Source organism: Lichenostomus cassidix, chromosome 3 (genome assembly GCF_008360975.1).
Source record: "Lichenostomus cassidix isolate B80296 chromosome 3, HeHo_3.0, whole genome shotgun sequence".
Classification (NCBI taxonomy): Eukaryota; Metazoa; Chordata; class Aves; order Passeriformes; family Meliphagidae; genus Lichenostomus; species Lichenostomus cassidix.
Window position 1 is genome coordinate 26,768,534 of NC_139483.1, and position 14,408 is coordinate 26,782,941.

At 42.4% G+C, this 14,408-nt stretch overlaps 1 long non-coding RNA gene across 1 annotated transcript in view; it reads right to left on the reverse strand.

Annotated features, from left to right (window-relative positions):
• Window positions 1-364: 364 nt before the first annotated feature.
• The window catches only part of LOC146439329 (uncharacterized), a 58,909-nt gene continuing 44,865 nt past the window's right edge, over window positions 365-14,408 (reverse strand). The window contains exons 7-8 of the long non-coding RNA XR_014850751.1: window positions 4,611-4,698; window positions 365-499 (exon numbers count right to left, since the gene is read on the reverse strand). This is a non-coding gene — a long non-coding RNA (uncharacterized LOC146439329). The remainder of the gene's footprint in view (window positions 500-4,610; window positions 4,699-14,408) is intronic.

The following is a 14,408-nucleotide window of genomic DNA, read 5'->3' on the forward strand; positions in this document are numbered from 1 at the left end:
TCGCTGGGTAGCGTTGTTTGAGAGGACAGATTTCACAGAATCAGGCTGGAAAAGCCCTCTGAGATCATCGAGCCCAGCCCGTGACCGATCACCACATGTAACTAGACCATGGCACCGAGTGCCACATCCAGCCTTTCCTCAAACACCTCCAGGGACCGTGACTCCACCACCTCCCCGGGCAGCCCATTCCAGTGTCTAATATCCCTTTCTGTGAAGAAATTCCTCCTAATGTCCAACCTAAACCTCCCCAGTTAGACATTTTCCCTGTTCCTCCCCCATTTCCCCTGTTAGGAGCCATATATACCCCGGTCCTGTGCCTAAGGACACGTGGCCAGCAATTCTGAGCTAAAATCTCGACTCTTATCAGGGTTTTCTATGAGATGCATTTGGACAAATGTCTCCAGGTGCAATTTTCAAACTTGCACATGTATTTTCAGAGAGAATTCAATGACGAGCTGCAATATTGGCTGAGTCCAGTGACAGCAGATCTACCTGCCATCTGTGAAAACTGCAACACTCATTTTTGGGACCATAAATACATCATTAAACTTTGGGAGCCTGAGTTAAAGTTTTCCAGCCTACGTTTGGGCACAAATCACAATACCAGTTACATTTCAATTAAAATTTATCTACTTCCTTATCTATTGAAAGAATTATTTAGTTGACATTTACACAGTATGTAAACAAATAGTATTTGATACCTCTCTACTCACTGTTACGACACAAACGGGCAATGGCTCTCACTTCACACACTAAAGAGGTTTCACTCATCTCTGTTTGTCACAGTCTTTGGTTTATAGGCCATAGAAATAGGATGTGCTTGGGAGGGGACTAGCATGAACAAACTCATAAAACACAAATTCTGTGAGTTTTTCCCCCTGAACATTAAATTCTCAGGCATGCATTCCTTTCAGGATAACCTTGTGTTCACTGGATTCAGAAAAAAAGGGCGAGAAAAAAAAAAAACAGAGGCAGCCTGGTTTTTTAAAATAATCAAAGACCCCTTTATGTCCCCAATGTCTCTCATCATTGTTTCCTCACTTTGTGGTCATAGGGAATACAGAAAACAATACCATATACTTAAATCAGGCTTTCAGCCTTGAAATCTATCTGCAGCTACTGTTTTGTGATACACTAGTTTGTTAAGCCTCCTTTCCCCTTATGTGTATTTATAGTCCACAAATCAAGCACATCTGACCTATTGTCTTCTCAAACTCTGATAACATTTTTTCAGTGTGTAATGTGTACCTAGATGAATAAAATACTTCTCAGAGCAGGCAATGACTGCCAAGGTTATTGTTACACACGCCTTCTCCAAACACTGCCATAGGAAGCAGGAGCAAATCCCTGCCTGTGGTCAGGCTATGCTGGATGCAGACAGCTGAGCTTCAATCGAATTTTCCTCCTCCCTGATGCCCCCTTTGGTTCGGTTTTAAGGATTGCTCTGACATTCCCAACTTCTTCACATTTCTAGAGGTGTGAGTCAGTGCAGACAAGTTCTTGACCAAAAAATTCATCACCTGCTCTAGATTTGGGATAAAAGTGGCATAGCAGAGCTCAGGGTGCATGCCTGTCACACCCTCAAATCTGGAGCAGAGCAGAGCACTGGTGCATCTGTGTGGAGCAAAACCGTCTCCTGAGGAGACGTTACCTTGGATCCCGGCAACAGAACGCCCATGGGTGCATGGTGCTGGGCCTGATGTGCCAAGACCTTCCCATGGCATCTGTCTTTTATCCTCACATTACCTCAGAGAGGCAAAACATTGTGACAACTAGGTTGCTCAGGTGACAAGGCTCAAGGAATCTACTGAGATGTGGTAAAACAGTATTTCTGTGAAACTAGTCCTGAGGGATTTGATGTGAAGTATGTGGAAAGGCTGTATTGAGAGTTCTACAGCGAGTTCTGACTGAGTCCAGTTCCTGGAGCTTGCCACTGGCCATCTCAAGAGCATGGAAGTTCTAGGAAACATGAGACCCACAGCATGAATAAGATACAGGCTTGTTAATTATGGCCTAAGGGTCTGCTGAGGAGCAGGGACTTGAATGCAAGAGTCCCAGAGAACCTGACCACCATACTGTATGTTTTTGTGTGTATCCATTAAAGGATTTGGTATCTGTAATTTATATTAAATTCTTACACTCTTTTTAGTGACATTCAGTTTTTGCTAAAGAAGTGGTCATTCAGAGCATCCTCCCTCTGCCGTATGTTTCTTAGGCCCCCTGGTTCCTTGATCTCTCTCTCTTCCCTTTCTCTGTTCTTATGTGCCTCCTTTTTTCCATCTGCATTTTCCTTCAGCAGCACCCATTTCCTGTGGGTTTCATCACCACCCCCACCCTGCTTCCATCTGTTGAAGAGATCAGCCACGAAGTTAACTTGCAATTACACTACCCGTGAAATTACACCAACACTTCCAGTGGCATTACTAAGCATTAAAGCGAACACCCCGGTGAAATTAGTGGGAGAGGGGGAATTTGCCCCTCGCACAAATGGGTTGTTGGTGATCTCAAGTAGGCAAACCAGCAGATTCTCAGGTATGTTCAGGTCTTCTCTCGGTAGCCTAGAGAGGCAGAATTGCTTTTCAGCAGCCTAGCTGACACTCTTCTGCAGCCTGCATGTGCCATGAGAGGCAGGGAAATACATCAAATGACCGGCTGCAGCTGTGTGCTGCAACTCTGACACCTCTGACAGAGCAATAATGGGAAGTGATGGTAATTTCTCTGTTGCAATGGTCAGGTATACCAGCTCGGTCTTTTTAACGTGATAATTTTTCTCTCTGCTATGTAATGTAATAGATTTGTCAATGTTTGTGAGCTGTGCTTCCCCCCCCACCTCCCAACACAGAAATACAGTTTTATAGAAGTCCAGTTTCAGGATTAGGGCAGCAAATTAGAAAAGCAATTTGAGTTCCAAGGTTAGATGATTTTTCACAGTTACTTTGTGGTATATTTAATATCGTGTAAATGCAGTTCTATAATTTTCGTGATACTTGAGTATATTATTTGGACTGATGTATACAGAATGTTGTGCCATGGTATAAAATGCTATAGCTGCCTTCTCAAAATTATTGTAATACTTGGAACAACTGAATTAGAAATTAACTGCAAATTTTATAAATGAATTTCTGAGGTAAGAAGAAAAAAGTTCTCTACTTATATCAAGTACTAACACTTAGCATTTAACTGCTGCATACAGAAGGAAAATAGCTCATGGCTATTTTTTCCATAATGGGTCTGGTTTTTTCCAGCTTTTTCTGTAACACAGAACCTGCCCCCCTGAGAAAGGCCTTTATCTCCAGGTCCAGCCTTATGGGCATAAAACTAAGGTGGAAATCAATATTTATTCACCCAGATGTATTTGGGAGGCCCATTCAGCCCTCAGGAAGTAAAAACTTAGTTGTCTACAAAATTTTAAGGTGCTGGTGTCCTGAGAGCATCTGTTGATCAAACAACCCAGAATGCTGAGAACTGGGATCCTACCCTTGCCTCACCTGGATGGCAGCAGCAGATAGAAAAAAACAGATGTTTATTGACTGTGCTGGATGGAAGACACCTTCTCTAATATAAACATGGTTTTGGGAATAACTGCACTTTCTCCTTGCATGTTGAAAGCCTCGTCCTGTCCTTTGTGCCTGGTCCCTGGAGCACTCACACCTGGACTGCACAGTGCCCTAAATCACAGGAATGGCATTTCTTCTCCTAGGGAATATGGACAGGTGATTCCTCCCACACTTCACTTCCTGTAGGAAGTGCATAGACAAGAGCAGCACATGGCAGAAGGAACTGCATTCCATTCTTTCAGAATATCCCCATGGCTGTGTCAATACTGAAGGTGACCCAAGCACATCCCAATTAGCGTTTAGGTAACTCAGATAGGGATAACAAGGTAGTTGTGGCAGTGTGGTGCTTTCCACACAGCACCAAATCCACTCGAGAAGCCAGGCAGGTTTGCAGCCAGCAGACACAGAGCTCTATTGTGGGGATTACACTTCTCCCCTACTCCAGGCTAGATGTTGTAAAGCTGATTCAGATAACCTAAACTGACTCTTTATACTGTGACCATTCACTAATATGAAACAAGACAGGAGAGTCCAAAAAGGTAGATGAGTAGACTCACGTAAATCTGGGAGGCCAGAGGAAGGTACAATGTCTAATCAGAGGCTCTAGACTAGGATTAAGAGTAAAAAAACAGTGGGACTTACTTTTTTCTTTTTTCTTTTTTTTAATTTTAAAGAGATAAACAACTGCTTCCCTTTTATGTGGATTTCTGATGGAACATTGTCCATAAACCTGCAGTATTTTCTGCGTTCCTGTGAGGAAAAACTAGCTCTAGATCTTCATCTCACCAGTATATCATTCTGGAAGATGAGAATGCTGCCTGGGCAGAGGCAGTAAGAGGTCCCATTTCTAAAGCATGTTCTTGAAGTATAAGAATAGGTGGCACTCACACAAATTCTGAGCAAGATCTTGCCTTTTCTGTTTCATTTTCTAAAATGCGTTAATAGGAGGGAAAGGATAAACCCTGTATTTGCTCCAAGATAACAGAAATCCCACAGTCATCATTTATCATATAGTGGTTTTCCAGGAACTGGAAATAATATCATAACACTTACAAGAGGCAGCACAAAGTCCATGAAGTTGCAGAATGTATTCCAATGTCTTCATATTCTACAAAGGCTTCTTTTTCTTTCCCTTGACAAGCTGTAAGAGAAAGAGATAGTCCTCAAGAGTCACCAGCTCTCCCACCCATAGGACAGAAGCCTTCATCTGTGAGAAGCACCACCCAGTTATTCTCATCATCACAACTTGACAAAATGCATCCAAACAACTGTTTCGATTTCCCCTCATGTGAAGATCTATAAAGACAGTGGTCAAGAAAGAACTTGGTAATTCTCCATTTTGATGGGAAGAGAAGGCTAGAGGAAAAATATGTTTTTTTGGATCTGAAGACTCAGATTTGGTGGTTTTCTACATGGAAGGTTTTCATCCTACTGTATTTTTTCTTTATTAACAAAAAAAAAAAGACAGAATCATAGGTAACTCCCATTAAAAATTATCAGGGGAGGCAAAACACTGTTATAATAGCATTATTGCTGCAACCTTAATTAGGGCATAGTGCCAAATACTTCTGTGATGAAAAACAAATTGATGTAATAGTGCTTTTCCATTACCTTTTTTTGGAGTAATTAAATGTCACAAAATATTTTGCATACTTCCTACTGGGCATATGGGCATAAGGGACTGATTTACAGCAGAAGTCAAAAGGATTTTCTTTAAAATCAGTGTAGGTAGACAGACAGCTTCTGGAACTGAAAGTTAAAATATATTTTAATTTTCTAATGACAGCAAATGATGAAGCACTTATTGACTGTAAAATTTCAAATATAGTGTAGAATCTGACTAGATTAACAAAGTATATCTACTTCCCTTTTTCACCCAAATAGACATTGTTTCACCTAAGCTGAAACTGCTCTGGAAATTCAAACCCTGTCATTTAGTCTTGTGCTCTAAGATCCTGCATGTTTAAAGAGATTTATGTCCACACACACTGACAGCTGAAGAATCCACCTCTGTTGAATGCAGCAGGCTTTTCACTGGCTTTCTTTCAGCAGGTCACATCCTGAGCATCTTATTCACTTTTTCCTCTATCTGCACTCAGGCATGTTTTCAGAGGGATTTATCCAACACAAGGACCGATTAAATAGTGAGCAAACAGTTCAGAATTTGGCTGCTTTTATAAATAATGATTCAAAGGTTTGATTTAGCTACAGATGAGCCTTAGCCACAAAAAAAAAAAAAAAAAGCATCTGGATCCTAACTGTGTCAACTCCCATGGCAGAGATTTTTTTTTCCCAGCCAAAGCTTGGCCTGAAAGTTCATGCAGAAAGACAAACTGTGAATCAGAAGCCTGCACCAGTGCCCCGGGTGAAGTGAGTACCAAGATAGCCTGCAGCCACATGCCAGCTTGCCATTGACCTTTTATCTGCATAAATAGTCGTGACCTTTGGGCTGCTCAAATTAGTGTGAGCTGCTCGAGCAGGCGAGTATCACAGCCCTCTGCTGCTCAGGCTGCATCTCTTTGCCTCCTCCCTCTCATGCCATCTCCTTCACTGGGCAATGAAGGCAGGTGGGGACATGGGGCATTTTTCTTACCTCTGGGGATGTCCTTTGCCTCGGAGGAAATCCACCACTGGCTGGGTAAAACTGTACTAAAGCCTCATTACATCAACTCAGTGACAAAGAGAAGACCAAGTTAAGCAACTGACAATCCACCTTTGGATTGATACTTTTCTGTAGGGCACAATAAACCTGCTTCTTGCTGAGACCTATTGTCCTTTCTCATTAGCTTTCATTATATTTAAAATAAGTCCTGAGAGTTTTAAAATCAAAAGAGATAAATTGTTACCAAAATAGTTATTCTTTTGCTCAGCCTCAAAGTGAGTTGTTTTTCTTAAAACAAAAAGGTAGATCACTAAACCACTCTAATCTATTTTTTATTCACTGGACTGTGTGCTGAATAGGGTTTAATGCCCATTATTTTCCCAGTAGACCAGAGCTAGCATGCTCTCTCATGTAAATAAACATTTAGTCCTATTTCAAAATGCATCACTTGTGTCCCTGAAACCACAGCAGTTTTAGTTATTTTTGGAAATAGGTATTTGCAGTTTTACAAGCACATTTTTTCCGATTGTTTAGAAGAGGTCCTTCAGTTGCTTAATGACAATATTGACTGGGCCTGAGGGGAAGAAAAAAATGAGTGGGATATTTTTAAGGATATAAAGCAGGAAAAGGCTACAAACATTTTCAAGATTCTTCAAGATGCTGACTGCACAGATACATTTCAAAGGGAGGTTACTATCCCTGAAATTCTCAACAAAGCTCTTTTTTTCTGATTATGTTTACCTGGAGCGTTTTTCTTTTTGTCTCTTTCAGTCATGGGCTACCAGATCCCAGGTGTATTTTTCCATATGATGTACACTGTCTGCATGATGCTTTAAAAATTCAGTTGACTTTTATTATACATTCTGGAGGCATTTTTAATTGCACCAAGGAAAACTGGCGGGCAGGTAGTGAGATAGCTAATAAGTAGTCACTAATCCCCATGTTTTTAAAATTGAATTTGAAGGAGCCATCCCACAAGTAAGAGTGGGAGCTGCATGCTTAGGCATGTGCCTACTGCCTTTGGCAGATGTGTTGGAAGGGAACTAATTGTTCTGCTGCATCACGTCCTTCAGCTCTGCACTGAAGTCTAACCCACAGCTGTCTGGGCGAGCTGAAATTGACCTCGTTTCAGGAATATCTGCTTGCTGGAAGACCTGCAACAGCACCTGTATGGTCCTTGCTCAGCCACCCAAAAATCAAGCCTCCTGCCTCTCTTGCAGAAGGATGGTCTGGACAAGTACCAGAAGTTCTGAGAATGAGTCGTGATGGTGCAAGACATGCAGACACATCTTTATGCTGCACATTTGGAGTGGCTGTAAGAGAGGATGAGGGCTTCTCGCTCCTATTTCCATGAGCAGCTACGCAGAAACAAGACCTTGTGACTCTCAAAGTCCATTTGTCAAATTACAGCATCTCCCTCTTCCGTTACACCTGAGAAAGAGCATTTATGTTTCACCAGAGAAGCAAATGAATGGAGGGCCAGGAGGGCTGGTCTGCATGCTTCTCCTCTAGAGCCATGGAGCCCCTTATGCACAAGCTGTGCTACAGCTGCACAGAGGAAAAAATGTGGGCTATCCTTGCTGAAACATTGGCAGCACATCACTGTTTACAACTGGAATTTTTGCTGCAGTCTTTTACCAATGACAGCTTAGGACAGGAATAGGAAACTTCACATGATGATGAGGTCAACTTTTTTTCTCTTGTCCAGTGCCCCTAGACGAACACAAAGCTGCTGAAGTTAAGATTTATGATTGCTTGCAAAAAATTGAGCTTAAGCCATGATTTTTAGTTGGCTCTTTTGTGTTATCTTTTATAGCACTTCCAGCAGCATACTCATTTGAAACTTTTAAAAGCAATTTGGCTTGCTTTCATTTGATCCTCATTTCTGCTCCCCCACTCGATTATCTGTGCCTGTCCAGGAGCAATTTTAAGTTGATCCATTCTCAAGTAAATGAGAGGGCACTGTGTGTGTTTGCAAAGCATGTTTAACTTGTGTCTTTCATCTGTGATTAATATTAAATCTATTGAACTACATAAATAAGTAATTCACCTACAAACCAGACAAATTGACAGTAATTTCTTCCCCTCAGAGTTTACAGCTCACAGGTACCTTTTTTAATGGTTTCATTTCCTTTTGTGTACCTGGAGATAAAACCAGTGAGCCAGAGAATCATGTGCGGAAGAGGGAAGGCTGCTTGGCTGTTGGTCTCTGCCCCCATCCCACTACACTCAACATACATAAATGTGCATAAAAACATAGAGTGAGAATCAAATAACCACTTTGCATGTCACTTCTGCTGTCGTGGTCTGTACATGAGAAGTAGACTCCAGCTCAGCTTCCTGGTTTGGATTACAGCCCTGTAAAATAATTTCTACCAGGAGACTAGAGGTCTGGTTTTGTTCTCATGCAAATGAAATTAGTGGAATTACATAAGCATAAAATCAGGGACAAATGAGAGGAAACTCTTATTTGCTTTTTCATATTTTTATGGAGTTGGGCTCCTTACACACAGGGCAATCTCTCTTAAGAGATGGAAAGCACATCCACAGGCTCCTGGCCTTGGGAGAACCATAGCACTTCAGAATTGCAAGCCAGTGATGCACACACACACAGCTGGCTGTCAGAGAGTAGCTTGAAACAAAAAATGCTCCCCAAACTGGGAAGTCCCTTGGAGCTAAGTAAGAGGGAACACTAAGTGCAGGGGGTCTAGATGAAATCCCATCCCCTCTCCACCTTGTCCAGGTACCTATATCAAAGCTGTAGCGAAAGGATGTCCTTCTAGCCAGGAATCCTTTCCTAAAAATAATTGTGTAGGGCCTCTCTTTGGAAGCAATGATGGGATGCTTTTCCTCAGAATCCACCCCAGCACCACTTCAGGCTGTGTGCTGTGCTGGTACTGGGCTAAAGCTCTTTATCCGTGGGAATTCTCCTCCCTCCACCATTAGCTGCATATGTAAAACCCTGCATAAGCCATTGTAGTCTCTGGGATCTGGGGGTGGAGAGTGGAATGGAAGAAATCTTGTAGCAGAATATATTTAGCTTACATCTCTTCCAGGATGCTCCTTCACACCTCCCAGTTAAGTGCATCCAGCTCTGTACTGAGCCATGAAATGCAGAAGAACCAGCAGAGCTTTCTGCCTCATTGAAGGGGCTCAGGTTTATGCTTCAATAAAGCAGCGTCAGTACTGAAAACATAAAAGGAACCCCCCTAAGTTATTTGAAAAAATACATTTTAAACACAGTTCATGGGAGAGAACCTAAGTTGGTTCCTAATGCTATTCAGCCATACTGAAAATAAAATTTCATGTCTGTGCAGAACTCAAAAATGGGATTAAGATTATTGGCTAGAAGGGCAGAAATCACATTTATCGAGCTGCCTTTTGCCTGTGATGTTTGGTCTTTGGTGTTTTTCACTTACCAATGCTGCAGATCTTATTACTTGTCCTTAAGGAGTGCTACAGTAGGCAGGGAGTAACCAGCTCATGGTTATCTGCTGTGACCAAAACCCCGAGAGTTGAAATGGACGTTATTCATTGCAGCCGCTCTGACAGAGGCCATTTCATATGGAAACAATTAAGAAGCAGAAAGCATATCATAACAAAGGAATGAGAAGAAAGATCAGGAAATACAAGCAGATTGGATCATTCTCTAAAAATGGATACAGTATTTACTGTTGGCAAATATGATAAATCTAAGACTTGAATTACCACAGGAAAGCAGACAGGACTCTGAATTGAAGATTTTTTTATGCAGTGTAAGAGGAAACAGTTAAGAGTAATGGTGAATGTAAAATTTAGATCTAGAACAGAACAAAATGTAACTTATTTCATATGTGTTCAGAATGGAGTCTGAAAAGAATGCATTTTAAAGTGGTCACAATGGGAAATTACAAAGAAATTAAAAACAAAGAGGAAATAAAAAAATATGATTCATCTGCATTTCCTTAAAAACAAGGGGAAAATCTAAATGGACGTTGAGGAGTATCCACAGTGGTCTGCACATCTTCTTGGGACCAATGTAAATGGAAACAGAAAATGGCTAAAGAACAAAATCTCTTTCTAAGAGGTATTTACTCTTGCAGGCAGTAAAAACCCAGGGGGAGGGGTTTTTTCCCCACTGCTATCAGAGGAGGAGTGAGGCAGTTCCTGGAAAGCATGTACCATAATAAAGAATTCTGAAACACCATTTAATATTTCTGTCTGGCTGAGTAATTAAATGAACAGGTTTTCAGCACTAAGCAATATGAGATAGACAAGACACTGTCAGTCATGAACAGCTGGGAGCTGTTCATGTTCATGTCCCTCAATTCCTAAAATAATCATTTGTACTTGCAGGAAAGTTTGGAAATCACATCCAGTAGCTACCAACACTAGGTCTCTTAGTGCCATAGTGCCATGCCCTGGTGCTCTATGCACACTCACACACCAATTTTGTATATGTCACAACCTTGGGTGAATTTAACATAAACTTGCATTGTTAGGTGATAGCAAACTGCCATCCAACTCCTCCCTCTTGTCCACTGCCTAGGAGACTAATTTCTATTGCTGCTGAAATCAATTTGAGTTATGACTGGCCTCACTGGAGCCAGGATTTGGCTTAATGTCTGGGTGTAAGCAGCTAATGGTTTTTCTGACAACAGCTCGGAGCTGGTGTAAGTCAAAGCAGAAATATTTAATGCCTTGAGACTGGCAGAACATCCCATTCATGCTCTTGGCTTACCTGGGAAGAGGGATATCAGGTATTGATGTCTTCATTCGTGTTCAAACACCCTGCTTTCCCCCTTAAATAACAGTAATGCATAAGTAGAAGTCATTTCATCTTTCTTCAGAAAGCTGAGAACCTTGCAAACGCCCACTAAAACTAGCCAACGCACACTGAGCAAAGGGTTGGTCAAGGGAGTACCTGAACCTCTGAAGAGGACACTATGGACCTGGGCCAGACCCCCATCATCATCCTCCATCATCCTGCCGCTCCCCTCGCACCTCCACAACTCCTCACAAGCTGTGACAATCTGCATCACTCTTGTCTGAAGCCACCAGAGCTTCAGAAAGCTGTGCTGCTGGGCTGGGTGGCATTTGCCCACAGTGCTCTCCTTCCAGCTGCTTCTGCCTTACTGCAGCATCCCTTGGAGGCAGTGAGCACACCTCCTGCACTTCCTGCTGCTCATCCTCAGGCCACCAGCTTTGATCACTCAGGCAACCACTAAGGCTGCCAGCTGCAAACCCATGTGGTTTCCAGTCCTTTCCCAACTTTGGGAAATGCTTTTGCCTAAGCAGTAGTGAAGTGGAGCACGGCAGTTGGGAGAAGGGGTAGTGCCCTGCAGGATGTGAGCTTCATCCATCTACTGGCTGGACATAGAAAGCAGAGGTTGCAGAGCAAGTAATCCTGGGTGCCACTGGCATTTTAGAAAGAGCTACATATATGACACAGTTTCTCCAGAAGTTCCCTTTAAATAGTAAAATTTCTGCCCATTTGTATTCACAGGTCTTACAATTTTATTTTTAAACGGAATGTAGGTGTTCATGTACAGTGGGTGTGAGACTGACAGCACTAGACCAGAGCTCTCCATTTGCAGAATAACTGCTGCATTGACTATGATGCTGCAGACTCCTGTAATGGAAATACCAAGGACTGAGAGGGTCTTCCTATCCCTGGGTTTATTTTGCCTTTGTCCTTGCAGCTGAAGCTGCCCCAAAGGGCACCAGCAACTAAGATGGCCTGTGGATGTGTATGTGTGTCCATGTGCATGTTCAAACACTTGCTAGAACAGACACAAGATTATCAATCCTTCCAGGCAATAATTACTTTTAAGCATTAGCAATTAATTTGGATTTTGTACTCCATTGCCATAGACATGGCTTTTCACATGAGGTCTTGAGTTCTCTGAGACATCCTTAAGCAACATGTTTAGGTTTCTTTTTTCTTTATTTGCTAACTTTTTGTTCTTAAATATAAACAGGCCAGGCTCAGGTACTTGTACCCAACTTTGGAAAGACCAAAGGTTCTTGCCAGTTTTCAGAGGACACCCTGAAGGACACTGTTGTGCATAGCTGGGGTAGCTTATACTTCCAACCATCATGTAATAGGTGATTCTGCAATTGAGAACAATCATGTTGGGCTTCTGATCCTTCCTCTCACTCCAGCCCACTCAGAAACACCTTCTGAAAGAAAACTCCGTTGCAGAATCTCTCTGACCATTTAAAAAGCTGCCTCTTATTCCTTACCTGAGCTATCTATCCTGCACATGACAAGGTCAGGGGTAGAGCTAATACCAATACCTTCCCTTTCCTGAGGCATGCCAGGTATGTTACTGAATTAAGGGAGTTCCTATATTTTCCTTCAAGACTATAGGCATGCAATTTCCAGCTATTTCTCTGAACCCTCCAGTCCTCATATGTTAATGTGCTTTGGCTTTTGGTTCAAGTTATTTGGAAGGAATCTTCTTTAGCCTACATTTTATTTCATTGCTTCCTTCAAATAATTTAGGGTCAAGTTATAATTTTCTCCTACTATCTCTAGGCTTGTGTAGAGAAGAGCAAAATTCTTTTCATTTTTGTCATTTCCTTCCCCCTCCCCCAGCTCACTGGAATGGTTTTGTTAATGTGCTGTGCTTGTATGCTCAGCCCTCTGCTAAATGTCTTAGGAGTTGTTTTTTCCATGCAAAACTATAGGTGGATCAAAGCATCATGCCAAGTCTGAATGCTAGAGAAAGCATGGGCAGGACCTTCCTGACACAGACTCCCTCTGAAGGTGGCATCTCTCTGCCAGAATAGAGGGGTCATGATCAGGCAACAAAAACTGGAAGAGACCAGTACCTTGGACCTGCCTTTCCATGCTCCACCTGGGAAATCTGATTTCCGAGCTTTGTTTGCCTTCACAGTATTACAAATATCTGTTACACAGACAGAAATTCTGTTATAAAATGAATATAAATGCTGTTATGCAAAAAGATCAGGCCCAAGGCTCTTAACTAACTGGGATCCTAAAGACTAGATTTAGGATGATCCAAGGCCTGCCCCTGCAGAGAAACACTATGCAAAACAGCAACACAGCCTCTTGCTGCAAGGTCATCTAAGGCTTCTTGTGCGCACTCCCAATTTTATGGTGGGATCTTTTGTGACGAGATTCAGCCCTGCCTTCCTTCTGTTCATTTTTTTAAAGAACTTTTGCAGTAGTCAGTTCTCTGAAGTGCCATTCTCTTTCCTTTGAATTGACTGAGAATCTGGGTTAAAGTGACTGACTGATGTGACAACAAAGGAGTGAATGTCATCAGGTCCAAAGGATTTGATATGCTGTTGGTTATAAAATGTACTCGGACAGCCCGAGTTCTGTGCCAGATTAATATTTGATGTCATGGGACTTGACTGGCTGTAACTGAAAGAACTGGGGCCATTGTTGGGAAAATGGCCATCTCCCTTTCAGGGGGAAGTTAGAACTCATAGGAGCTGACAGCCTGACAGTCCGATCTTCCATTCACCCATAAACACCAGTCAGAGTGAGCAGTGACAATGCAAGTTTCCCCATATTTAATTCACTGATAGGTCAAATTCTCTTTGTAACCCCTAAATATTGTGCATACTTTGTATTATCAGCCAGAACTTTCCTTCTTCCAACAATTTAGAAAGTATCAGTGCATGATTCCTCTTGGCAGTAGCTACTCCCTCTCTCTCGTCCCTCCTAGCCATCCCCACCTCTCCTAGTGCCTGTGGCAGCAGCAGTTGCCTGCTTTCTTTGGGAGAGAAAACATCACCTGTACCCTCCTGCCTTGGGCTCCTCTGCTCATTCAGTAGTGGCAGGCACTGTTTAGTCATGGTCACAGTGACAATGACCCATGCAGCAGCTAAAGGGAGGCTGGAAGGTTGTGTGCCCAGTTGGTGTAACAGCCCCAAACCGGGCTCTGTGGAGAGGATCCCAAGCCAGTATCCACTCTCAGCACCAGCCTTTCAACACCAGGAGGATTCTGGCTTGATGCCTTGCAGCACTGTGCTGGGCAGCACATAGTGGAGTGCAGGGAGAGTCACATGGGAGGACAGAGTTTTCTCCAAATAACAGTCATGCATTTGCTACCATTATTTGTTAAGAGTAATAAAAACAGCACCTAGGATGCAGATGTGTAACTCTGGCCCTACCTATGTATGTGTGAGGCCCCCCTATGTAGTCCATGCAGCTACATAGTAGTCCAAAATGCTCAGAAATCCTAAACTCTCTCATGTAAAGAGAAAACAATTTGAAGCTGCATCATCAACGC